The following is a 25,902-nucleotide window of genomic DNA, read 5'->3' as shown; positions in this document are numbered from 1 at the left end:
TGTGTGACATTCGTTTTATCGATATATATTAACAAAGGCAGGAAAACACGAAGAAGAACAACCACTCAGGCTCGTGCTGGCTGCTACAGCCATGCAATAGCGCTGGAGTACTGGTTATTATTCGTGTTTTACTCTCCCTGTCGCCGGCCGCGGTGGCCGTGCGGTTCTGGCGCTGCAGTACGGAACCGCGGGACTGCTACGGTCGCAGGTTCGAATCCTGCCTCGGGCATGGGTGTGTGTGATGTCCTTAGGTTGGTTAGGTTTAAGTAGTTCTAAGTTCTAGGGGACTTATGACCTAAGATGTTGAGTCCCATAGTGCTCAGAGCCATTTGAACCATTTTTGAACTCTCCCTGTCAATACATATCGCTGGAACGAATATCGTATTAGACTAATTTAGCAACGCTCTATCGGTTGGACACTGGCTGTCGCATGAAAGAAGTGTCGAACAAAATTTTTCTGGACAGAGTCCAGCTACACAGCGTTCAGACTAAACTGCAGATATACGCCGAAACTCCAGGCAAAATGCTTGAGGTTTCTTAGGAGTTACACCCTATATTTAGAGAGCGCCATACCACAGATACGGTCTCATAGATAACAATAGGCATGTACTACTATAAGACTCTTTGCCCTGACCACCAGTTCCATGGGTCCATCTCATGATAGTAGTCTCCAGCAAGACCAAGGAACATGAGCATTTAGCGTATAACAGGTATAAGCCGTACAGCGACAACCTGTGTTCCATACTGTAAGACAGGTAACTGACTCTATCGTGATCATATAGACATGCCTACAATTAGGTTTTAAATATCCTCCCAGTTTTATGGTTTCTAGTTCCACACCAATTTTAAGGTCATAAATATCTCATACTTGACACACACGTATACAAGATGTTCTGACATTACGCACATCGATACGTAAACGTGTACTTGTCTTTTCTCTGTACCATATTCGACTGATGATGGGCCCTGTGCTCGGATTCCGGTCTGGTAATCAAGTGTCTTCAATGCAGCTCATGGTGTACAGCAAGATTTCTTAACTGCATTTACGATACAACCGATTTAATGGGCTCTCTCATAGATACTTCGTAACACATAGTCATTTTTTAAGTTAAAAGAAAAAGGTTGATGATCCACGTACTGTATAATAACCTCGGTCTGTTTTTCCACTGATAAACATTAAGTACGGTATCCCTAATGTAATAGCTGAAATATCATGTGAATAAGTAATGTACTCAGGTCTGATCTTTCTCATATTGGGAAATAAAAGTGTAGATCAGAATTACTAACTGCATTTCACTAAAGGAAAAAAAAATACACAATATTTGTGGCGCAGTGGTACGATCTATAAAAACGTGCCATCGATTGCGTTCTAGTTATGTATTTGATATCCAAAACAGGAACTCGATTGCATTACTGTCAGTGATTTGAGAGATTCTGCACCAGATATATAAACCGATCTATTTCGTATCAGGTCCCAATGTAATATGCACTACGTACACCATGACTGGGTTAATAAATGGATTTAAAAGATTCACAAAAGCTTTATCCGATACCTCAGTGACTGTCATTCTTCTTTGCATAATATCTGACAACAAGTTCTGAAATACTGTGTTATCACTGTCTTTTCCCCAGTACGTCTGGGTATTCCTGTTGTTAAACTTATAAATTTTTAAGAATATATTGAATTGTAAGAGACTGTAGGAGAAAACTAAGGGCTGTTACAGTGTATCATTCATTATCTGCTGCTATGTCACGATTTGCGGGTGATTGCCATGTGTGTGATTAGTATTCCAGGCAATATCTGATGTACAGCGGCGGTTCGTGTCTATCGGACATCGCAGAATTGACAGCCGTGTTGCTCATCAACTGACTGTTTTGTCACAGTGTTGTTTCAGCTTCCTTGTGATAAACAGTAAACAATCAGTCAAAGCATTATGAGGAACAGATAGTGTTGCTGTCGCCTTTCGTAACTTTTGGTTTTATTTATCTATTTGCAATATTAATTGCTGCCCTGACGAAATTGCAATCGCCCGGCCTTAACTGTGGGTTCTTTGTTTGCTCTGGGAGGTGGCTGAGCGGTACTACAACATGTGAAACATTAGGTCACTTTGTTACAGTAACGATAAAATATTTTAGTAACTTTATACAATCCATTGCCACAAGAGTGTGTCTAATACTTGCAATGCTCTTTGAACAGTAAAGCATCACTTGATGCACGCAACTGGAAACTCTTCTGTTGAAGTACATGTTCAGTATACGCAGAAGTACAATGCCATCTGAGATATTAAGAGAGGTAGTGTTCTCACAAGATGATGCTGGCTGCTACATTGGAGATCACGAACTGAGGGCGAAGTGAGTACATGCTCGGTTCCATGTTGACCTCTGTGTAATGGCGCTCTGATGTCAGAGAGAGAGAGAGATAGAGAGTGGAGCGTCTCACATTAGTAGTTGCGGATTACAGTGAGACAAAGCTAACATCTGTGGTATAGATGTGCTTTGTTTACTTTGGTGTGGCATCGTGATCTTTGGATGATACCACAGTAATATTAAAATTTATAAAGTGTACTAAGGACACAGACCAAAAATTAGACGTCACCCAGCAGACAGCATGCTAACATCCTTTAACACCTCTTCTAGCCGAGATAATAGCATCAGTTCGGCTAGGAAGAGGCTCCACAAGTTTGTTGAGATACGTCATGTCCAACTGAAGTCACTCATTGAACATTACATGCCGTATCTATATTAAATTGCATTGTTGATAATAACTACGTTTCACCCGCTGTTCCAATTAGACCCATACGTTTCTTGTGGGGTTAATGTCAGTTAATTTAGTGAACCAATGGAGGTGCGACAGAATTCTTAAGTGTTTGTGAAACCAGTGAAGTCGCTAGAGGTACTGTGGTGCCGGAGGCTGTGGGTGGGACACAGGGCCACTAACGGCTTCAGAGACACACTGCTGCAGTCTGTAAACGTTTAATTTGCCTTTGCTCACGTCGAATTCCGCTCACATGGCGGTCTGTTGGCTCTGCTTTGCTGACGGTGCAGCCGCCGTTGCCCGTGGCCCAGTTGCGACAGCCACGGCGAGAAACACTACTAACACTGTTAATACTTATAAAAATGTCAGGAATCTGAATTATCGATATTTAAAAAATGTCATTATCCAACATGGATGTATCAAAAAACATTCTCGATATACCGATATATCGCTGGAAAAAACGTCGACGAAACGGTCAAAAAATGTCGGCTGCACATTGTAAATATAGTGCCAGTACCAGAGCTGTATATTTAAGTACTGATTTAATATTTGATATTCTGTACATCAATAAGCTAGCAGCCTGCTTATCCCCCTTAGAGCAAGAATGGAAAGGAAAGCAATGCTTGGTGATAACCACATTGCTAACAGTGGTAACTACATGTAAGTGGCACAATAAAAGGTGTCCGTTCGGCCCGACGTTCGGTTTCGTCACATATCGGAGTGGTCTGGAAGACTTCATGTCGACATCCCTGTTCTCTCGTTTTTGCAAACGCCAGCGAACTAGTAGTCGTAGTGTCATAATTGCGTGGTGACGTCAAATGCTGCAGTTTGTGTTGGAAGCGCCGAGCACCGATTACATCAGCATTCCCCTGACACGTATCCACCCACCACAAAGACCAATCTTGTCGTTTAAACTTTTGTTCACCAGTTTCAGAAACTGTTTTTGAGGAACGCCGATGTGAAGAAATAGCACACTAGTCGCATTAGAACTGTTTTCTAAGGCAACTGGTGTGTTGTTTTCTCACATCGGATATCTTCTTATTCCATTCACATCGCCACCACCAGTGCTCTGAGCACTATGGGACTTAACATCTGAGGTCATCAGTCCCCTAGACATAGAACTACTTAAACCTAACTAACCTAAGGACATCACACACATCCATGCCCGAGGCAGGATTCGAACCTGCGACCGTTGCGGTCACGCGGCTCCAGACTGAGGCTCCAGACTCGGCCACACCGGCCGGCTGCCACCACCAGTGCAATCGGACTTGTTCTTTGTGCCATCTGCACTTGCTTCACAGAGTCAAAGAGAAAAAATGGACATGCTGGAAGGTCAAAAAGTAGTAAGACTCCTTCACTCAGTGAAAGTAAATTTACTTTCTACTTGAAGTTCAAAAGAACAGTTCAAATGTTTACCGAAATTGAGAAAAAATAGAAATAAAATGTATCGGCACTTGATATTGCCATTTCGATATCGATGTAACGGTAAAACATATTGCAGGTAAATATAGTTATTTTTTGCAGAAAATATCCATATGTGTATATACCGATATTTCTTTCTACACCCCTACACACCACCCCAGCAGCGAACTCTTCGGCGAAGGTCGTGCTCCAGCCTCCAGTGACAAATGGCATTCGCGCCACTCTGACCAGCTCATCGCGACGGCAGAAGGCGGATGCTGCTGGATGGATATCCTCTGCACCAGCTAGGATGCGACCCGCCTGCATCTTGGCAGATGTCGACCTTGCTGTTGGAAGGCACTGTCCGGCCTGCTACTGGCAGGCTCCGAGAGCCTTGCGAACACAGAGGGTCGAACCGTGGCTCCTCTGCAGGGTGGAACTGCGGTCCTCCGTCGGAAGCTTCATGTGACAGCCCGTGTAGCACAGCATCATCGTCCAGGAGATCTGTAACGCTAAAGGTACACGTATTACTCGACTGCCGCTATTTATACTGGGCATTGCCGATATGTTTTGCGAATGCGCCTGTTCAAGTCAATAACGACCCATATTAGGTTAGCGCCAATGTGTTGAGTTGTTCTCAATCCCGCTGACCACGCCATTTAGGTAACGCCCGCGCCCACGCCCATGTCGGCCCGACTTACTTTGTTACTTTACTTTGGACAAAATTCCTATCAAGAAGCCCGAGCCTGACTTACGGGTACTGCCCCAAATTCACACTAAAGCTGCCTGATGCGAGGCCGACGCTACGACAGGAACGAATGCGTAGAAGACGGAATTGGCCACAGTATTTTCATCATAGCGATTTACATGGAAGAAAAACACTGCGTCACCGAGAATGTTGGTATAAACATTCACGATAACCTGAATGATTGAGCCCAACTCACGGCACGAGGAATGTGAGGTCAGTCACGGCGTCTAATCTGCACCCTGTCGCACTGCCTGTTAAACACTTCGTCGTTCTTTGGGCTGTGGTGCACTCGACACTCTGCCTCATTCGGAAGAAAGCAAAGTCGCTACCACAGGCCACCAGTCAGCTACTGTACAGTTTCTGTTTGTTTGGCCCTATCAAGGCGTGCAGTTGTATGTGGCACAGTAATAAGTGAACATTTGCAAGGTATCAGTCTCCAAACCTCCATTGCATGTAATTCCCTCGTCAATGTACCATCGGAATCTCGTTCATTTGGATCTGCATTTGTCACAGCAGCAGTTGTTGTTCAGTCTGAAACCGATTTTCAGTCACAAGTAGGACCACACCGTTCGGACCTTTTTATGGCGACTGTTTTTACTCCGAGTTACAGCGTTGAGAGTCGTATACCACCTCAACAGAAATTTTTGACTGTGCTCGTTGACGCAGCAGTAAAGCTAGTTCCATATCATTTTAAGCGCGCCAAAGCAATCAGGACCCTGTTTTAAGGGGGCTAACTGACGGAGCTGAAAAGAGAGTTGCCCTAAATTAAATCTATTTTCTCGCACTTCAAGCAACCTTGGTTCCGAGCTCCGTGTGCGTACACATGCAAATGACACACGGCCTACTTACAGCAAACGCGGAAACGAACGAATCATAAAGGAACGAGCCTCTAGCTACCAGTCAACGAGCTGGCACATTCATCAGCAGCGTATTCGAGAGGCGCAGCGTAGCAAGCAAGGCGGAGGCGCGAGTGAAGTTCGGTATTTTTGTCAGGGAGCGATGGCGTGACGGGGATGCTATACGAGGCGCCGGGGAGCCAAGAGGACGCGATGGGTGGGGAGGGTGGGAGGTGTCATCTGACGGGATTCAGGGCGCGAAGTTGGAGGGGAGGAGGGCTCGGGACGAGAAATCCCTCGTGAAAACTAGGCGGATACACAGGGAGACAGCTCATCGTGGAGGCGTGGGGGTGAGGCAGCTCGATGAATGTGTCTCCGGCGGTTGCGGTCGAGCTCTTCTGTAGCCGTGGACAAAATACTACGGCAAATCTGTAAACTCGACGCAGAATACCACATTTTCAATTGAAGAAAGGTAATATCTAATGACTAAACACTTTCTAAAGCCACGGTCGCAGAAATATTCATTTATTTACAAGAACCGGTTTCGACAAACTCTGTTGTCATCTTCAGGTCTTAACAAACCTTTTTGTTATGAAACGTGTTAGTAACAAAAAGATTTTTGAGACCTGAACATGACAGCAAAGCCTATTAAAACCGGTTGTTTTAAATAAACCATATTGGTTTTAGAAATTTTTAAGCAAGTAAAACAGATCGCTATATTTGTCTGCTCAAAATGGGAAAATTCACTACCTACTGACCAACACACGGTTTACTCCAAAGTGTAGTCATTCAGAAGGAGCCATAACAAATTGTACTCTTTAATAAAACTCCACCTAAAAGTAATTTTCTTCTTTATTCTCAAGTGGAAGAATCACAGTAACTGCGATGTATACCTTTGCTCATTAAATAGTCTGGGATTAAATTACAAATTACTATTTATTGGGCCGGCCGAAGTGGCCGCGCGGTTCTGGCGCTGCAGTCTGGAACCGCGAGACTGCTACGGTCGCAGGTTCGAATCCTGCCTCGGGCATGGATGTGTGTGATGTCCTTAGGTTAGTTAGGTTTAACTAGTTCTAAGTTCTAGGGGACTAATGACCTCAGCAGTTGAGTCCCATAGTGCTCAGAGCCATTTGAACCATTTTGAACTATTTATTGTCATATGTCCAAGACAGTTGATTGTCCTGTTCGCGATAATCTGCTAGATATACTTAAGATTTACGATATTTATGGTTTTACAAAGTGCGAACATAACAAAAAGAATTCAGAAGAATGGCTGAATATAAATGCGTAGACCTTCGCGACATAATAATTCGTAGTATGTTTTCGGTTTTGGAAACGGATCCTAAAACCAAACTGACATCATATTTTGGTATTCTGACTGGTCTCCATCTTCAGATCCAAGCTGAAACAGTTCTACATTTACATATCTACTCCGCTAGCCACCAAGCGGTGTGTGGCGGAGGGCACTATTCGCGCCAAATTTATTGCCCCCCCCCCCCCCCTCTCTCTATTCCACTCGTTGAGAGAAAAACGACTGTCTGAACGTCTTAGTAGTATCTGAAAATGGCGAAAACTTAGAACGCTGAAATGACGTGTCACTTTGATTCTAGGATCAAACTCGACCACCAAATTGTTAGGTGTGCTGAGTGTCACACAATGTTGGAAGTGAATTTTAGTGCTGAGGGAAAATCCCGGATGGAATTCCATAGGGATCAAGTACGAGTCCACTCTATTTCTTACATCTCTAAACAACCTACATTCAGATATACATCACAGAGAGTTAGTACTCTTTGTAAACGACACAAATAACCAGAAAGTAAAATCTTAGTGGCGTGAAAGACTGTACCAGATTACACACATTAAAAGACAGCGACATTACGAAGGGATTATATTTAAGATAAGAAACAAAGTTCACGGCAATAGAAGAGAATGTAGTGAACATCTCGACAGAATGAACTATAGTGAACTACCTTACAAAGAGCAAATTCAAGCAATTTAACGTGTTAACTGCTCTTTCACATTACATATGTTGGTGAGGAAATTCGTCCTGACTAACCCGTCAGAATATGAGTAGAGCAGTGACATCCACAGCTATGACCCTAGAAGACAGCACGATTTTTATTACTCTACACTAATGCTGTTAGGGACTCAGAGATGAGTTCAATACGCAGCCACAAAACATCTTCCATTACATTCGCTGAAATGTTTCAGATTGTTTGTGACAAGAGCTCTCAGTTAGCAACAGACTACGTGGAACCGTTGGAATCACTGCTGTACATGTTGCATTACTTGGTCTCTACCATTATCTATAAGGGGCAGCCAACAAAAAATGAGATGGATGGAGGAAAGGAAATAAATAAACTGCTTATCACTTCAAAAGTAATCGCTGTATCTGTTAATACATTTATCCCACTCTGGGGCAGGAGGTCAATGCCTTCATGAAAAAATACTTCCTGTGTCCCAAGCAGCCAAGATTGTACCCAGTCATGTACATCTTCGTTCGAATAAATTCGACGCCCACGCATATTTTCCGCCATGGATAAAAAAAATGTAAATCTCATGGAAAGGGATCTGGACTTTATGGAGGATAATTGGGTTCTCCAACATGTTGTCAGGATTGTATTCAGTACGCCGTATAAATTCGTTTGGGAAGCCCCTACACACATCCTCCTTGTAGTTCCGATCTCTCCCCATGCGATTCCCAGGATTTTGGAGCTGTGAAGAAAAACACTCGTTGTCATCGATTTGCTACAGACGAAGAAGCCCAGTTCCTCGGGCAATCGCAAACATAATTCGATTAAGTCACAGACTATCTATTCCACAACGGAATAAACGTACTAACAGTTACGGTGGTCACTTTTGAAATAATAAACCAATTGTTTACAATTTTCCATCTGCCTCCCTCTCATCTAACTGCTCCTTTTACCTATAAACGCAGAGGTCCTACTGAGATATCTTACATATGATAAAAATATCATGGTTTCAGTGACATTAATACTAAAGAGTAACTTCCTTATTTGTTGTGTTGTCTTAATAAAATCGTTTTCGTGACCTTAGAGGGCGCGTCACGAAGCACACGAACATTCGTTCGTTACGATGATTCGGACGAAATCATTACTTCAGTCGAGCCAAACTCCCGTGCATCAACTGAAGAATAGAGCACAGAAGTGACAAGGAATAATTTCTGGTGAATGTTGGTTCTACATTCGCTCATTCTCATTCTGCCTGTTCATAAGTCCACACGGACTAATCCTGCAACCCCACCATCCAGACCATGGATCGGGGAGAAACCGTTGTAGCTGCATTCGATGGGCACCTACTATGGTTGGGGGAGGGAAGTAACGAGTTTAAAAGGGCTGCGAGGGCTTCTATGTGATAACAACTAACAGCACGGTACTGATACTCTCAGTACAAAGAATCAAAGACTCCTTCACCGGCGGGCAGTTCTCCTTGGTTAATCCAACAAGATTAAATAATTACAATTCGGCCTTAAAGTTTCACTGTGTCCAAACAAATAAACTTACATAAATTTATAGTGATTCGCTAAATTCCTTCAGTCTTTTTCAACTAATTAATACTATTATAACAGGTTGAACTTTTAGTATTTTTAAAAGAAACCTCCCGATATCTAAGGTGCTGCAGGTATACCTTCCCTACAAAGAATGGACAGCTACATTTTCCTCGTTTCCCTACCACGCTTAATTTTAGATATATTCTCTAAATATTAAAATGATGCACGCTCAAATATTTTACGTCGTTGAAGATAGATGGCGTTTCAAGGAAATACAAAAGCTAGCTTGGCACAGACAGAGCTAGACAAATTTTAGGTTTAAATATTTCAAGTGATATCCATATCTCCACTGACAAAGTTTCATAGTTGTTCAGTGATATTTCCTGGCGATTTTTGTAAGAATGCCCCCCCCCCCCCTCGTCTGTGCCGGTTCGTAACAGATTAATTTCATTTCATTTCATTTATTACATCTGTTTATGTTTGTATTTGTATTGCAGTGAAAAAGTCTGTAGGGCAATGCAAATGGCGAAGCTATACGAAATGTATCTTACTTCGGAACAAAAGCAGATTTGTTCCACTTTGTCGCAATAGTTTGTGTTGACAACAGTAACGCAGACTTCGCTCTTCGCTATCTAATTGACATCCAGTTCCGCTCGGCTCTATCTCGCGTTTGTTTCTAAGGCAGTGTCGATTGAATCTGAGCAGCGATACACAGCAGTAGAGACAGATTTACTGATGAAGACATGGCTCATTCTCAGCTCGGGGGACGGCTCCACTGAACGCTGTGGCAAAGTGGCGCAATGGAGTTAGGCTGAGGTGTCGCCGCAGTGACGTCATCCACAGCGCAGCACCTTTGCATCTATCAGGACTGTTGCATTACTCTGTGTTTTATGTTGTACGATTTGGTGATTGCATATTAAGGGCGTTTTCGCTTTCGTGCAGATGTTCACAATATCAAAGATAACTGGGGTAACAAATAGAATAAAACTAATTGTATTTTTATTATTCTGGATTGAGCCACAGGAGACCATGGGTTCCTTACGGCATAATGCACAGAAATCCTCCTTGAACAATAACAGAAATGTTGTCGGAGGAGATTGTGTTCATCTCACAGACGATTACCGGTAAAAGCACGAATGTGCTAATTTTTTGACACTTAGCTATAACTTCAGTACATCACGTGTTACAAGTGTTTTATAGCTTTTCTCAACCCAAAGTCCAGTTAGAACTCATCTCCATAATGTGTTGCTGTGCACTGTCTTGTTGATGACGTGTGACTTCCTCTGAGTTTTGAACTTACTTAGCAAGCCCGTTACAAAATGATGTGTTGTTGAACGGTGCACCTTGGCAATTTTTGCACTTACACGTTACTGACAGTGACGAAGGAAGTGGTAAGTCACTGAAATAAAATGCCTAGGACGACCAAGTATAGTACACCAACCATTCGGATTCTTCGTTTGCGATTTAAACACTTAGCCCATTCACCTGACCAACTATTGGTGTTTAACATCCTGTTGATAACCAAGTCATTTGAGCACAAGATCGGACAGGACTAATATGGGAATGGATAGGTCGCATCGTTTATAAACAATCCGTTCGCCTTTATCAATTTAGGGAGACTCCAGGAAGATTAAATGTGAATGATCAGGTGATGAATTGAGCTCCCATTCCTCCCTAATCTGAGGACAAGAGCCCCAACGATTTATCTGGAGACACACCCAGTACTGAGACCTGGCGCAGTAAGAAGGCTCGATGTTCGATTTTACAGTCAGAGCGCGTGATACAATGTTATGACGTATTATGGCATACAACCTATTCAGACATCCTCTGCGATTCAGGGATCACTGAAATCTTAGCAGAATGTCTAGGAAATTGTACTAGAATGAATCCTAAGCAACGTAGAAAATGTCACTTTCAAAATAACTAACGATTGTTGCAATTCCTATTTCTAGTCACAAATAATGTTGGGAGGGTGGTAAATTCTAGTGAATGGCGAGTAATCACAAAGGGAGTCCCACAGGGTTTAATTTTAGGTCCTCTTCTGTTACTTATTCATGTGAATGACCTCTCACTTAACGTTCAGCAAGCGGAACTAGTACTTTTAGCAGAAGACAAGAGTGTTATAATAAATCCCATTCCAGAAAAAGCAACTGAAGATATTTTTAAGGACATCTTTCAAAGAATTATTAAGTGATTCTCAGAAAATGGAGTCTTCCTTAATTTTGAAAAAACTCACTATATCCATTTCTGTACACCGAATAGATTCATACCGACAATTGATGTAGCATATGAAGAGGGCTCAGTTAACAGGGTAGATTTCTCCAATTTTTGGGTGTTCACATTGATGATGACTTGAACTGGAAGAAGCATATTACTAAGCTTCTCAAAAACCTAGTTCAGCTTCTTTCGCTCTTCGTATAATCGCTAGTCTTGGTGATAAACAGATCAGCCTCCTAACGTATTTTGCATATTTCCAATCAATAATGTCTTATGGAATAATTTTCTGGGGTAACTCACCACTTAGACATAAAGTATTTATTGCTCAAAAGAGAGCAGTGAGAATAATTAGTGGTGTTCACCCAAGGACGTCAGGTAATCACCTTTTCAAGTAGTTAGGTACTGTAACTGCACCATCAGAGTATATGTATTCGCTAATGAAATTCGTTACAAGTAATCCATCTCAATTCGCGAAGAACAGTGATGTTCATACGTACAACACTGGAGGGAAAAATGACCTTTCCTACCCGTTATTGAAGCTGTCAGTTGCTCAAAAAGGAGTACACTATTCAGCAAGAAAAATATTTGATCATTTGCCCAACAACATAAAGTGTCTGGCAGGTAGCAGATCAAGTTTTAAATCTAGCTTAAAATCATTTCTTTTGGACAACTCCTTCTATTCCATGGACGAGTTTCTGTTTCAGAAATGGTAAAAAAATGTACCTCTAAATGTAGTTTCATGTGTAGAACTAAAAACTTCAGTAATATTTATATTAGCACTATTCATGTGTATATATATATATATATATATATATATATATATATATATATATATATATATATCTTGTAATCTGACTTGCTCCACATCATATCTATAAAATTAGTGGGAAAATGACCTACGGAACATGAGATAACTAAAACTAAAACTAACTTGAACGTAAATTTAGGGACCAGTTTTTGTGAGTTTTCTAGAGATATATGGGGATAATGCCATTAGATACTTCATAATCCCACAGCGTTGTCCGTCAATTATGTGTCGTGTCAGGGGGCCTACCAGAGTTCTTATGCAATGAAGTGTAGTGTACGTGTTATTACTGATAAACAAAAAGTAAAGTGAAGAAGCGAATTAAGTTTGGTACCAGGAAAAAGCATATTCCATGATCTCCCCCGAGCTTAGCTTACCCATTCGAAAGTCAGATGCGATCAGTAGTGCAACATTCAATCACTCGACGGAATGCTGCACATATGTTTCACATTCAACCCATGTAACTGGTCAGGAGTTAAGAAATCACGTACTCCACACAATCACCTCTTCTTCCCCTGCCGACACAATATGGGTGGTACCTCAGTCAGTATTGCGGTGTGTGGCGGAGGGTACGTTGCTATTACATTCACAAACGGTGTATGGGAAGAACGTCGTCGGTATGGTTCCATAGTAGCTCCAATTTGTTGGACTTTCTCATCGTGCTCTTTCTTGAATAATATGGTGGAGGGCGTAATACATTGATCGACTCATCTTGAGACGTAAGTTCTCGGAATTCTCACAGTAACGTCTTCCAGTATCAAAGTTGGAAGCTTTCGACTACAGATGCAATGGGGATCGGTTAATTTCGCTTTCAATGATCCAGAATTAGTAAAACCGCTAAGTCTAGGTTTTCATATTATGTAAAGCAGCTTTGTAAAGCTTGGGCGAGAGCGGTCCGCATCTCACAAAACACTTGTGAATTCAGTGAGCAGTAAGGAAGTGCATCGGTAGGTGCCCTACTTTTATTCTGAAGTGTTCTAAGCGAGATATTCTATGTAGGTGACAGAATCACAGCACAGTGTGTTGATTAGTTAGTTAATTAGTTTCATGTTACATGGATCATTTGTAAGATTAATCGTAACGATGTGGAATGAACCAATTAACATTCTCATACACATTTCTTTGTAAGTGTGGCAACATGCCTAACTATGCAGGTGTGAAATAGTAACCCCTACTCCTGCCCTTTTACGTATTACACAAACAGAAATTCCTCTACGGAATGGAAGGAGTTGTCTACAAAAAGTTTTTCAGTTTGTTTTCAAATTTAACTTTTCTGTGCATTGTGCACTGGTCTTAGGACAGAGGCCTTTCTTCGTTGTCTTGATTGTTGTTGTTGGGTCTTCAGTCCTGAGACTGGTTTGATGCAGCTCTCCATGCTACTCTATCCAGTGCAAGCTTCTTCATATCCCAGTACCTACTGCAACCTACGTCTTTCTGAATCTGCTTAGTGTATTCTTCTCTTGGTCTCCCTCTACGATTTTTACCCTCCACTCAGTCCTCCAATACTAAATTTGTGATCCCTTGATGCCTCATAACATGTCCTACCAACAGATCCCTTCTTCTAGTCAAGTTGTGACACAAATTTCTCTTCACCCCAATCCTATTCAATATCTCCTCATTAGTTATATGATCTACACATCTAATCTTCAGCATTCTTCTGTAGCACCACATTTCGGAAACTTCTATTCGCTTCTTGTCCAAACTAGTTATCGTCCATGTTTCACTTCCATACATGGCTACGCTCCATAAGAATACTTTAAGAAACGACTGCGTGCCACTTAAATCTATACTCGATGTTAACAAATTTCTCTTCTTCAGAAACGCTTTCCTTGCAATTGCCAGTCTACATTTTATATCCTCTCTACTTCGACCATCCTCAATTATTTTGCACCCCAAATAGCAAAACTCCTCTGCTACTTTAAGTGTCTCATTTCCTAATCTAATTCCCTCAGCATCACCCGACTTAATTCGACTACATTCCATTATCCTCGATTTGCTTTTGTTGATGTTCATCTTATATCCTCCTTTCAAGACACTATCCATTCCGTTCAACCGATCTTCCAAGTCCTTTGCTGTCTCTGACAGAATAACAAAAATGGCTCTGAGCACTATGGGACTTAACATCTGTGGTCATCAGTCCCCTAGAACTTAGAACTACTTAAACCTAACTAACCTAAGACATCACACACATCCAAGCCCGAGGCAGGATTCGAACCTGCGACCGTAGCGGTCACGCGGTTCCAGACTGAAGCGCCCAGAACCGCACGGCCACACCGGCCGGCGACAGAGTAACAATGTCATCGGAAAACCTCGAAGTTTTTATCTCTTCTCCTTGGATTTTAATACCTACTCCGAATTTTTCTTTTGTTTCCTTCGCTACTTGCTCAATATACAGATTGAATAACATCGGGGAGAGACTACAACCCTGTCTCACTCCCTTCCCAACCACAGCTTCCCTTTCATGCCCCTCGACTCTTATAACTACCATCTGGTTTCCGTACAAATTGTAAATAGCCTTTCGCTCCCTGTATTTTACCCCTGCCACCTTCAGAATTTGTAAGAGAGTATTCCAGTCAACGCTTTCTCTAAGTCTACGAATGCAAGAAACGTAGGTTTGCCTTTCCTTAATCTAGCTTCTAAGATAAGTCGTAGGGTCAGTATTCCCTCACGTGTTCCAACATTTCTACGGAATCCAAACTGATCTTCAAAAATGGTTCAAATGGCTCTGAGCACTATGGGACTCAACTGCTGTGGTCATAAGTCCCCTAGAACTTAGAACTACTTAAACATAACTAACCTAAGGACATCACACACATCCATGCCCGAGGCAGGATTCGAACCTGCGACCGTAGCAGTCGCACGGTTCCGGACTGCGCACCTAGAACCGCGAGATCACCGCGGCCGGCAAACTGATCTTCCCCGAGGTCGGCTTCTACCAGTTTTTCCATTCGTCTGTATAGAATTCGCGTTAGTATTTTACATCCGAGACTTATTAAACTGATTGTTCGGTAATTTTCACATCTGTCAGCACCTGCTTTCTTTGGGATTGGAATTATTATATTCTTCTTGAAGTCTGATGGTATTTCACCTGCCTCACACATCTTGCTCACCAGGTGGTAGAGCTTTGTCAGGACTGGCTCTCCCAAGGATGTCAGTAGTTCTAATGGAATGTTGGCAACTCCCGGGGCTTTGTTTCGACTCAGGTCTTTCAGTGCTTTTTCAAACTCTTCACGCAGTATCGTATCTCCCATTTCATCTTCATCTACATCCTTTTCCATTTCCATAATATTGTCCTCAAGAACATCACCCTTGTATAGACCCTCTATAAACTCCTTCCACCATTTTGCTTTCCCTTCTTTGCTTAGAACTGGGTTTCCATCTGAGCTCTTGATATTCATACAAGTGGTTCTCTTTTCTCCAAAGGTTTCTTTAATTTTCCTGTAGGCAGTATCTATCTTACCCCTAGTGAGATAAGCCTCTACATCCTTACATTCGTCCTCTAGCGATGCTTGCTAAGCCATTTTGTACTTACTGTCGATCTCATTTTTGAGACGTTTGTATTCCTTTTTGCCTGTTTCATTTATTGAATTTTTATATTTTCTCCTTTCGTCTATTAAATTCAATATTTCTTCTGTTACCCAAGGATTTCTACTAGCCCTCGTCTTTTCACCTACTTGATCCTCTGCTGCCTTCACTGCTTCATCTCTCAAAGCTATCTATTCTTCTTCTACTGTATTTCTTTCCCCAATTTCTGTCAATTGTTCCCTTATGTTCTCCCTGAAACTCTGTACAACCTCTAGTTTAGTCAGTTTATCCAGGTCCCATCTCCTTAAATTGCCACGTTTTTTGAAGTTTCCTCAGTTTTAATCTACAGTTCATTGCCAATAGATAGTGGTCAGAGTCCACATCTGCCCCTGGAAATGTCTTACAATTTAAAACCTGATTCCTAAATCTCTGTCTTACCATTATATAATATATCTGAAACCTGTCAGTATCTCCAGGCTTCTTCCATGTATACAACCATCTTTTATGATTCTTAAACCAAGTGTTAGCTATGATTAAGTTGTGCTCTGTGCAAATTTCTACCAGGCGGTTTCCTCTTTCATTTCTTAGCCCCAATCCATATTCACCTACTACGTTTCCTACTCTCCCTTTTCCTACTACCGAATTCCAGTCACCCATGACTATTAAATTTTCGTCTCCGTTCACTATCTGAATAATTTCTTTTATTTTACATCCGTTTCTTTAATTTCTTCGTCATCTGCAGAGCTAGTTGGCATATAAACTTGTACTACTGTAGTAGGCGTGGGCTTCGTGTCTATCTTGGCCACAATAATGGGTTCACTCTGCTGTTTGTAGTAGCTTACCCGAACTCCTATTTTTTTATTCATTATTAAACCGACTCCTGCATTACCCCTATTTGATTTTTTATTTATAACCCTGTAATCGCCTGACCAAAAGTCTTGTTCCTCCTGCCACCGAACTTCACTAATTCCTACTATATCTAACTTTAACCTATCCATTTCCCTTTTTAAATTTTCTAACCTACCGACGCGATTAAGGGATCTGACATTCCACGCTCCGATCCGTAGAATGCCAGTTTTCATTCTCCTGATAACGACGTCCTCATGAGTAGTCCCCGCCCGGAGATCCGAATGGGGGACTAATTTACCTCCGGAATATTTTACCCAAGAGGACGCCATCATCATTTATTCATGCAGTAAAGCTGCATGTCCTCGGGAAAAATTACGGCTGTAGTTTTCCCACGCTTTCAGCCGTTCGCAGTACCAAAACAGCAAGGCCGTTTTAGTTAATGTTACAAGGCCAGATCAGTCAATCATCCAGACTGTTGCCCCTGCGACTACTGAAAAGGCTGCTGCCCCTCTTCAGGAACCACACGTTTGTCTGGCCTCTCAACAGATACCCCTCCGTTGTGGTTGCACCTGCGGTACGGCCATCTGTATCGCTGAGGCACGCAAGCCTTCCCACCAACGGCAAGGTCCATTGTTATTGGCGGGGGGGCGGGGGGGTTGTTATCTTGATAGTTTACTCTAATTTGAAGTTCCCTAAGCAGTCTTCTAAAGCAAATACACATCATTTAAATTTGATGCAGAAGAAAAGAAGGAAGGGAAACCAATGAAGAAGAGATGTGGGAGTGGAAGGGGGAGCAGAGAGGGAGAAATTGTGTTTTAAAATTCACAGGGAGAAATTGTGTTTGAGACATAGAGTGACAGACAGAGAGAGGGAGAGACAGAGAGAGAGAGAGAGAGCGAAACTGCCCGGCAAGTAGACGAATGTGCCCCTCCCGCTGCAGTACTGCAGTCGTTAACGTGTATGGATAAGCAATTGCAGGAAGGAGCCGTAAAAGAGCCAGCAAGGTCCGAATGACAGCAGCAACTTGTACTTGTCCTCCGTTTATAGCTTCGCAGGCGATGGTGACGCAGAGCTGGTGGCCAAATAGCCAACTAAAAGTAGTGTTATTTATGTCCCCTACTGGAGCTAGTAGGACTATTACCAGTTTTATCGACTTTTATGTGTCGCGGGTGGTAGAAAACACGTTGCGTGCCAGAAGAGAAGTGCAGAACCCAACGGGGAAGAAAAAACGAAATGAAGCTTAACGAGTTGAGAGGAAAAAATATGTGATGTTATTTCAATGGTTGCAATATCAAGTCAAATTTACAAATAAATTGGGAGTCCTCTCATCGGTATGACTTGTACATTTTCTGGCGAGGATACACGTGCTGATTCTATTTGGATGGGTGACAAAGACGTCATATATTTTCCCAAGGTAAGCTCACCCACAACTTTTGTAATAGGTCGTTGATATCCAGGATACTGGCATTGGGATAAAGTTGGCGTCCCAGATGGTCCCAGACATGGTTAGTAGCAGTGCTCGCTATGTGAGCATTTTAACATCATGAAGAGAGTTCATGCAGTACATGTAGTGTGTGGACAAACATTGTACTGTTGGAAAATAGCACCACAATACGGTCTCATGAAACTCCATTCAGCGCTGCAGTGTAACGCCACTCGACAGCATTTCATGTTTCGCGGTCACGGCACCACTCCAAACGCAGCCGTTTGTGTTGTGGTGTTATCAGCAACCTACACATGCGACGACAATTCCCTGTGCTTGTAGTCTGTGCCTAATGATGCGAGATGGCATATATTATCGCAAGCAGTCTGTTACTTACACTCGGATGGCTTGTGCAAATGCGATTACGATATGCTTGGTTAACAGTACGATTATCCATCAGTATGGCGGTCAGACATGGTCAACCGTATCCTTGACCACAAGTATGGCTGCCCTGTTTCCATGCAGTCGAACATCGTGCAAGAGTCAGACCCGAATGGACTACGAATCTGGATTTTTCGCGATTCGAACAGCGAGCTAATGGAGACCCACAATGAGGACGAATCTGGATATTGCGTGATTCGAACAGCCGGCTAATGGAGACCCACAATGAGGGCGAAACTGGATATTGGGTGATTCGAACAGCTGGATAATGGAAACCCACAAGGGGGCCCCTTTCAAGCTCTCTCAGGTGCTGATAACGCTGTTTCTCACGAGTACGCAGCATCTCCGTCTCCTTCACAGAGATAACCCAACACTGTTCACGCCTCTTGTCTACTCTAGCTGGCCCGATAATAGCAATAAATCAGAACAACACTAAGGGACACAGATGGCCGTTTTCCCTGTCAAAGGAAATTGCAATCCTGATCATTTACAGAACAGCCAGTGATGTGTACGTGTATCAACGTACACTGTCATCCTACCATGTCTTCAGTGTGATTCACTTTCTTTGCGAGGCTGTGCGTATTGCTTTATCACTAGGGAACAACTCGGTAAATGTAACACTTCTTGAGAGACGTGGAGGTTTTTTGAGTACGGTGTTACAAGAAGTATTTATTAACCTCTTACTTCTCTTGAGGAACTGTGTCACTGAAAAGTTTGAAGTTTAACACAAAAGGCACCGCAGTTTTCGTCTATTAGGAACAAGGCATTAAACATCAATGGTCAGGTAAACACTACGCAAGTAACGTGTGAGCTAAGTATGCCGTTGGCTGAGTAGCGGTTCATGAAATTAGTACGTACCTGCAAAACAGGGTGAACGAAGTATTCTCGTACTACACTATACAAGCAGATTCGAGAGTAAAACATCAAATGTGCTGTGAGGGTGGGAGAACAAATGTGGGGTATCCAACTTCGCTGAATAATTTGTTAGACGAGTAGCTGGACTGTAGACTGGTTGAATCATTATCTCAGTCTGGTGTTTTGTGGATGCATTTAATCTGCCCAACAACTCTTCTAACATGTTAAAACAAATTTCGGGCTTGCAGCCGGTCGTCGTTCAATACTTCGCACGATATTTCAACTGGGCACCTGCCAGACATCTCCAGGTGCGCCGTCGCAGACTGGCGAAAACGTCCTCCGTTCTGCAATATACAACGTACTGTAACTATTCTACGCATGCGTCGAAAACTTGATAGATAGATGAACCATACTGCCCGCCGGCAGCGCCCGCGCTGATGGAATAGCGGAACTCAGTCGCCCTCTGCGTTGCTGTTTGCCACGGCCGTCGACGCACTCTGTAGTCTTCGATTTGAGTAAATCGTGGAGATGATGGGATACCATGCACTGTCCAGCTGGTAGCCGCTGTCACGGTTTAACAGATTTTCCGCCAGTCGTATTTCTACGGATTCTTTAATAATGGAGTCCCAGAAAGACGTTGCCGTGGACAAAATCATTGCTTTCTCATACTCCATTGAATGTCCAGTAGAAATACAATGTTCAGCAATAGCGGGCTTGCTTGGCTGCAAAAGGCGGGTGTAACGTTGATGTTCAGTGCAGCGTTCTTTCACGGGCACGTGTGGTTTGACCTATGTAAGCCATACGACATTGGCACGGTATCTTGTAAATTCCGGCCTTTTGTAGTAACAGATTGTCCTTAACTGATCCCACAAGGTCCGTAATCTTCGATGGTGGGCGGAAAACCACTTCACCTGAAATTTTCTGAGGATTCTTTCTATTTTTAACGAAGTGTTGCCAACGAAAGTTTTAACTGTTAGTGCCCTGTTAATCTGCCGTATGGAATACCCATTTTCGCTGAATACTGTCTTTAGATGGGCGAGTTCTTGAGGTAAACTATCTAGATCTGAAACAGTATGAGCTCTATGAACAAGTGTTTTAAGCAAACTCATGGTTCGCGATGGGTGATGGCAACTCGATGCTTGCAGGTACAAATCAGTATGAGTGGGCTTCCGGTAAACTGAATGCCCTAGAGAATCATCATTCCTCCTTCGAACCAGGACATCCAAGAAAGGCAAATAACCATCTTTCTCTATTTCCATGCTGAACCGGATGTTGCTATGAATGGAGTAAAGGTGATGTAGAAACTCAATTAATTTATCTTCTCCATGAGGCCACACTATGAAAGTGTCATCCACATACCGCCAAAAAACTGTTGGTTTCAGGGCAGCTGATTCAAGCGCTCTCTCTTCAAATTCCGCTATAAAAAGGTTGGCCAGCAAAGGAGACAGTCAGTCTGTTCAAAATATTCTTGATTAAACATAAAATAAGTTAAGGAAAGAGCGTGCCTGAACAAGGCAGTGATATCAACAGGAAACATGTTATCAATCACTGTCAAAGAATCTACAAGAGGAACTTTTGTAAAAAGTGAGACCACATCAAAACTTACTAGAAGGTCTACACTGCTAAGACGAAGAGCCCCCAATCTATTGATAAAATGAGCCGAGTTTCGTATGTGATGTGAGCACTTGCCTACAAAAGGTCTCAGTAAGGAAGCGAGAAGTTTAGCTAAATCATATGTAGGAGCTCCAATGTTGCTCACTATTGGACGCAGAGGAAGACCCTCTTTATGAATCTTTGGAAGGCCATACAGTCTTGGAGGTACACAACCATGTGGTCTTAACCTCTCGATGGTCTCTTGCGGTAAGGAGGAAGAATTTAATAGTGCTGAAGTTTTCCGTTGCACACGTCCTGTAGGATCGTAATCAATCCTCCTATAGGTAGAGTCATTTAGCAGACCATACATCTTATCTTTATACACACCATGAGGTAACAAAACAGTTGCATTACCTTTGTCAGCTTTCAATACCACTACGTCAGGGTCCTCTCTCAGATTTCGACATGCAGCCCTTTCTGCAGAGATTAAATTACTGCGTTGAGTAGGAGCCTTCAACAGAGCACGGCAAGATTCCTTTCTTATTTCGTCTGTAGCATCCAAAGGAAGACGTCGTACAGCTTCTTCAACACCACTCAAAATACTTATTAATGGTGGTACTGTAGGTGTAGGTGCAAAATTGAGTCCCTTGCTTAATACAGACAGCCTCGCGTCGTCCAAATTCTTCTCCGTGAGGATGACAACGGAACGTCGTACCATTATCCCTTCTGGCGACGGCTTCTGTGGCAACAGGCGATCAAATTTTGATATCTGCCGACAGTTAGCCTCCTTGTCGATCCACTATAACTTGGCCGAAGTCACTCCATCAACCCAGTCCCATGATACGTTGTAACCTTCAGATGTAAGTGGTAAGGTTCTGCTGAAACAGCATCTAACCTTCGTCTTGTATATCAAATCCTCTCTTTGACAAGAGCATGACTAGCCTTCTCAGTAATAGTCCGTGCAGCAGCGGTCTTAACGAAATGAGTCACTCTAGCAAAATTTGGTATAATGCCATGGTCCCGACATCTCAATAAAAAGTTTAAAGAACTTAAAAGCTTTGCTGTTTTACCACGTAGCTTCTCGAAACTTCGGATATGTGAGGCCATCTCCTCCCCGTGAAGGCGTCTGATGTGAATTTTAAAATTTTCCCGGCGAATTGACTGTTCAAACAAATTTCGGGCTTGCAGCCGGTCATCGTTCAATACTTCGTACGATATTTCAACTGGGCACCTGCCAGTCATCATCAGGTGAGCCGTCGCAGACCGGCGAAAACGTCCTCCGTTCCGCAATATATATAGCGTACTGTAACTATTCTGCGCATGCGTCGAAAAAAAAAAATTAAATTCACAGCTCTTCTAACATGTTTGAACCGATGATAGTCCATTCCATCTTGTCTTCAAACGAACTTATTCACAGCCATAAATAGTGCAGTGGTTTGTTCCATTAATCCATTATACCCAGAATGTCTTGTGGAGCACTGACCTTGTGTCCGAGAGGTTCTAGGTGCTTCAGTCTGGAACCGTGTGACTGCTACGGTCGCAGGTTCGGATCCTGCCTCGGGCATGGATGTGTGAGATATCCTAGGGTTAGTTAAGTTTAAGTAGTTCTAAGTTCTAGGGGACTGATGACCTCAGATGTTATGTCCCATAGTGCTCAGAGCCATTTGAACCATCCTGTGGAGCAGACAGCAACATTACTGATTAATTTCAGTACAGTGTTGATTTAAACGTTTCTCTGGTGAACAGGGATATCAGAATACATTGCTCATAGGATATTCTAGCGTTTACTAAAGGTAGCATTGGGCTCGGGGCTGAATGACGGAGGGATGAGGCTGTGGGCTAGTGGTGGGTGATGAAATGCTCTTGGAGTTCTGCTATAAATTTCAACAAGTAATGGCCGATTTACGGAAGTGGGGGGGGGGGGGGGACGTGGGAGTGGAGGGGTTGGGTGGCGGTGCATCATCTTTTTCTGGTCAGCAGGGACATCAGTATACATTAGTCATAGAAAGACACTACAGTATTTTCGAGGGGTAGCATGCAGCCCGAGACTGAATGACGGGGGTTTGGTTTTTGTTTTGTTTTGCATTAGGGCGCAAAAACAACTGGGTTCACACGCGCCCATGTCAAACTATAGAACACGAACATAGAGAGGAGTTAGAAAACGACTACACGTCAGTCCCAGTAGACATAAGAGAAGACAGTTAAAACCAGGAACGTGGAGAACGGGCTAAAAAGACACCATGCAGAAACAAGGTCCAAAACTAAAAATTAAATAGCCTTCGCCAAATTCTTTGGTGGATATAAAGTAAAACTGGGGGACGGTCCGCGCGTCATTCCCTAAGACGGCCGATAACTCAGACGGAAAACCCAAGCGGGAACGTAAGCCGTTAAAACATGGGCATTCTGTCAGGAAGTGGCACACAGTTAAAACTTGGGCGCAATCTGTACAAAGTGGTGGCGTAGCGCCACTTACACTGTCCAGCAATGAAAACGTAAATCCTTGCCAATTCTAATGTGCTGATGGCTAATATCACAAAGACAATTAAAAATTATCTGTAGTTTTCATTTTACACTGTTTTATTGTGGTGAGATAATTATATACGGATTTTAATGTTAAGTTTAAAATCAAATGTTATAATGGTTTGTCAAAGTCATAATAACTAGTAACAATGGATTTTAGTATTGTCCCTTGTCCCAATTGTGTGCAGTGCTTTGGATATAAACATCTGGTGTAATGAAGGCTCTCAGAATTAAGTACAACCCTTATGAGTGGAGACTCTTTATTGATTCGTCAAAGTTCAGCGTAAAAGCAGTTCTTTTACATATTGGTAATGAGCTTCCTTCTGTTCCAGTTGGGGACAGTGTGCATATGAAAGAGTCATACCAATGAATGAAAATTTTACTAGAAGCCATTAAACATAATGACTCTCAATGTCAGATTTGTGGTGACTTGAAAGAGCTATTAGGTATGCAGTTACGGCATACTAAATACTGCTGCTTTCTCTGTGAATGGGATAGCCGAGCTCGTGCATCTCATTTCAGCAAACATGAATGGCCCACCAGTAAATCTCTTCAATCAGGTACAAAGAACATTAAGAGTGAACCTCTAGTAGACACTAATAATACTGTGCTCCCGCCATTGCACATCAAGTTGGGTCTCATGAAAACTACGTTAAGGGAATGAACAATGATGGTGACGTGCTTAAGTGCTTAAGGCAAAAATTCCCTTACTTTAATTGTGCCAAAGTAACGGAGGGCATCTTTGTAGGCCCACAGATTCGAGAGAGTTTCATAGACCATACTTCTGATGGAATCATACAAGGTGATACGAAGCATGAAAGGGAATGTTTTAAGAGAGTCTGTTTACAGTTCTTAGGGAACAAATGAGCAACAAATTATAAAGAGATTATAGATTACATGTTGTCATCTTATGAAAAACTTGGTTGCAACATGTCATTGAAAATGCATTTTTCACAGTCATCTTCACTTCTTCCCTAAAGGTTGGTGCAGTAAGTGATGAAAATTGGGAGCGATTTCATCAAGATATTGCCGTATTTGAGAAGAGGTATGCTGGAAAATGGAGCCCTACTATTTTAGCAGATTACTGCTGGACTCTCATAAGGGATATTCCCGAGTACGTGTATAAACGTGAAGCTAAGCGAAAACTGTCATCTTCTGAATTTATCTCTGAACTAAATATGTAACTGTATATACTGTACATAAGGACATTTAACATTTGTAATCCTTTCTACACATTTATCACCAGTTACTTGATATATTTTCTTTAGTGCTTTACAGAGTTCTGGTACAAAGTAGAATTACGAAGTACTTTCGTTCATTTAACATTAACTTAAATATTTCTTAATATTTAACTTTAGTACTTCCAGGATGGCACTGAAATTTATCAATGCGTAACGTAAAACATAATCCAAGTAAATATTCACTTAAAATTTCTTCTGATGAATCTTGAAAAATGGATGCATATGTAGTTAGCGAGTTATTTACACAGAAAGGTAGTTACTTTTTAAAAAACTAGAGATAAATATTTATGAAGATGATGATTTTATATTATTTTATACTGAAATAAACATAACTAACTGAAAATCATGCTATTTACACACTTTCACATCATATCTGTTGTTCATTGTTATCAAACGCAGCCTAGAGAAATGACCTCCTCCGTGCAGGAGGGCCGGGAGGAGGTCGTCCATGCCACTTAATAAGCCGAAGCTTATTTCTGTGAAGAGGGGACCATTGGCAATGCCAAAGGGACACCTTGACAGACGGCAATACAGAGATCGTTGTTGTTGTTGTGGTCTTCAGTCCTGAGACTGGTTTGATGCAGCTCTCCATGCTACTCTATCCAATGCAAGCTTCTTCATCTCCCAGTACCTACTGCAGCCTACATCCGTCTATATCTGCTTAGTGTATTCATCTCTTCGTCTCCCTCTACCATTTTTACCCTCCACGCTGTCCACCAATACTAAATTGGTAATCCCTTGATGCCTCAGAACATGTCCTACCAACCGATCCCTTCTTCTAGTCAAGTTGTGCCACAAACTTCTCTTCTCCCCAACACTATTCAATACCTCCTCATTAGTTATATGATCTACCCATCTAATTTTCAGCATTTTTCAACAGCACCACATTTCGAAAGCTTCTATTCGCTTCTTGTCCAAACTAGTTATCGTGCATGTTTCACTTCCATACATGGCTACACTCCATACAAATACTTTAAGAAACGACTGCCTGCCACTTAAATCTATGCTCGATGTTAACAAATTTCTCTTCTTCAGAAACGCTTTCCTTGCAATTGCCAGTCTACATTTTATATCGTCTCTACTTCGACCAACAACAGTTATTTTGCTCCCCAAATAGTAAAACTCCTTTACTACTTTAAGTGTCTCATTTCCTAACCTAATTCCCTCAGCATCACCCGACTT

The sequence above is a fragment of the Schistocerca nitens genome, chromosome 2, assembly GCF_023898315.1.
Source record: "Schistocerca nitens isolate TAMUIC-IGC-003100 chromosome 2, iqSchNite1.1, whole genome shotgun sequence".
Classification (NCBI taxonomy): Eukaryota; Metazoa; Arthropoda; class Insecta; order Orthoptera; family Acrididae; genus Schistocerca; species Schistocerca nitens.
Note: the sequence above shows the minus strand (reverse complement) of the source record.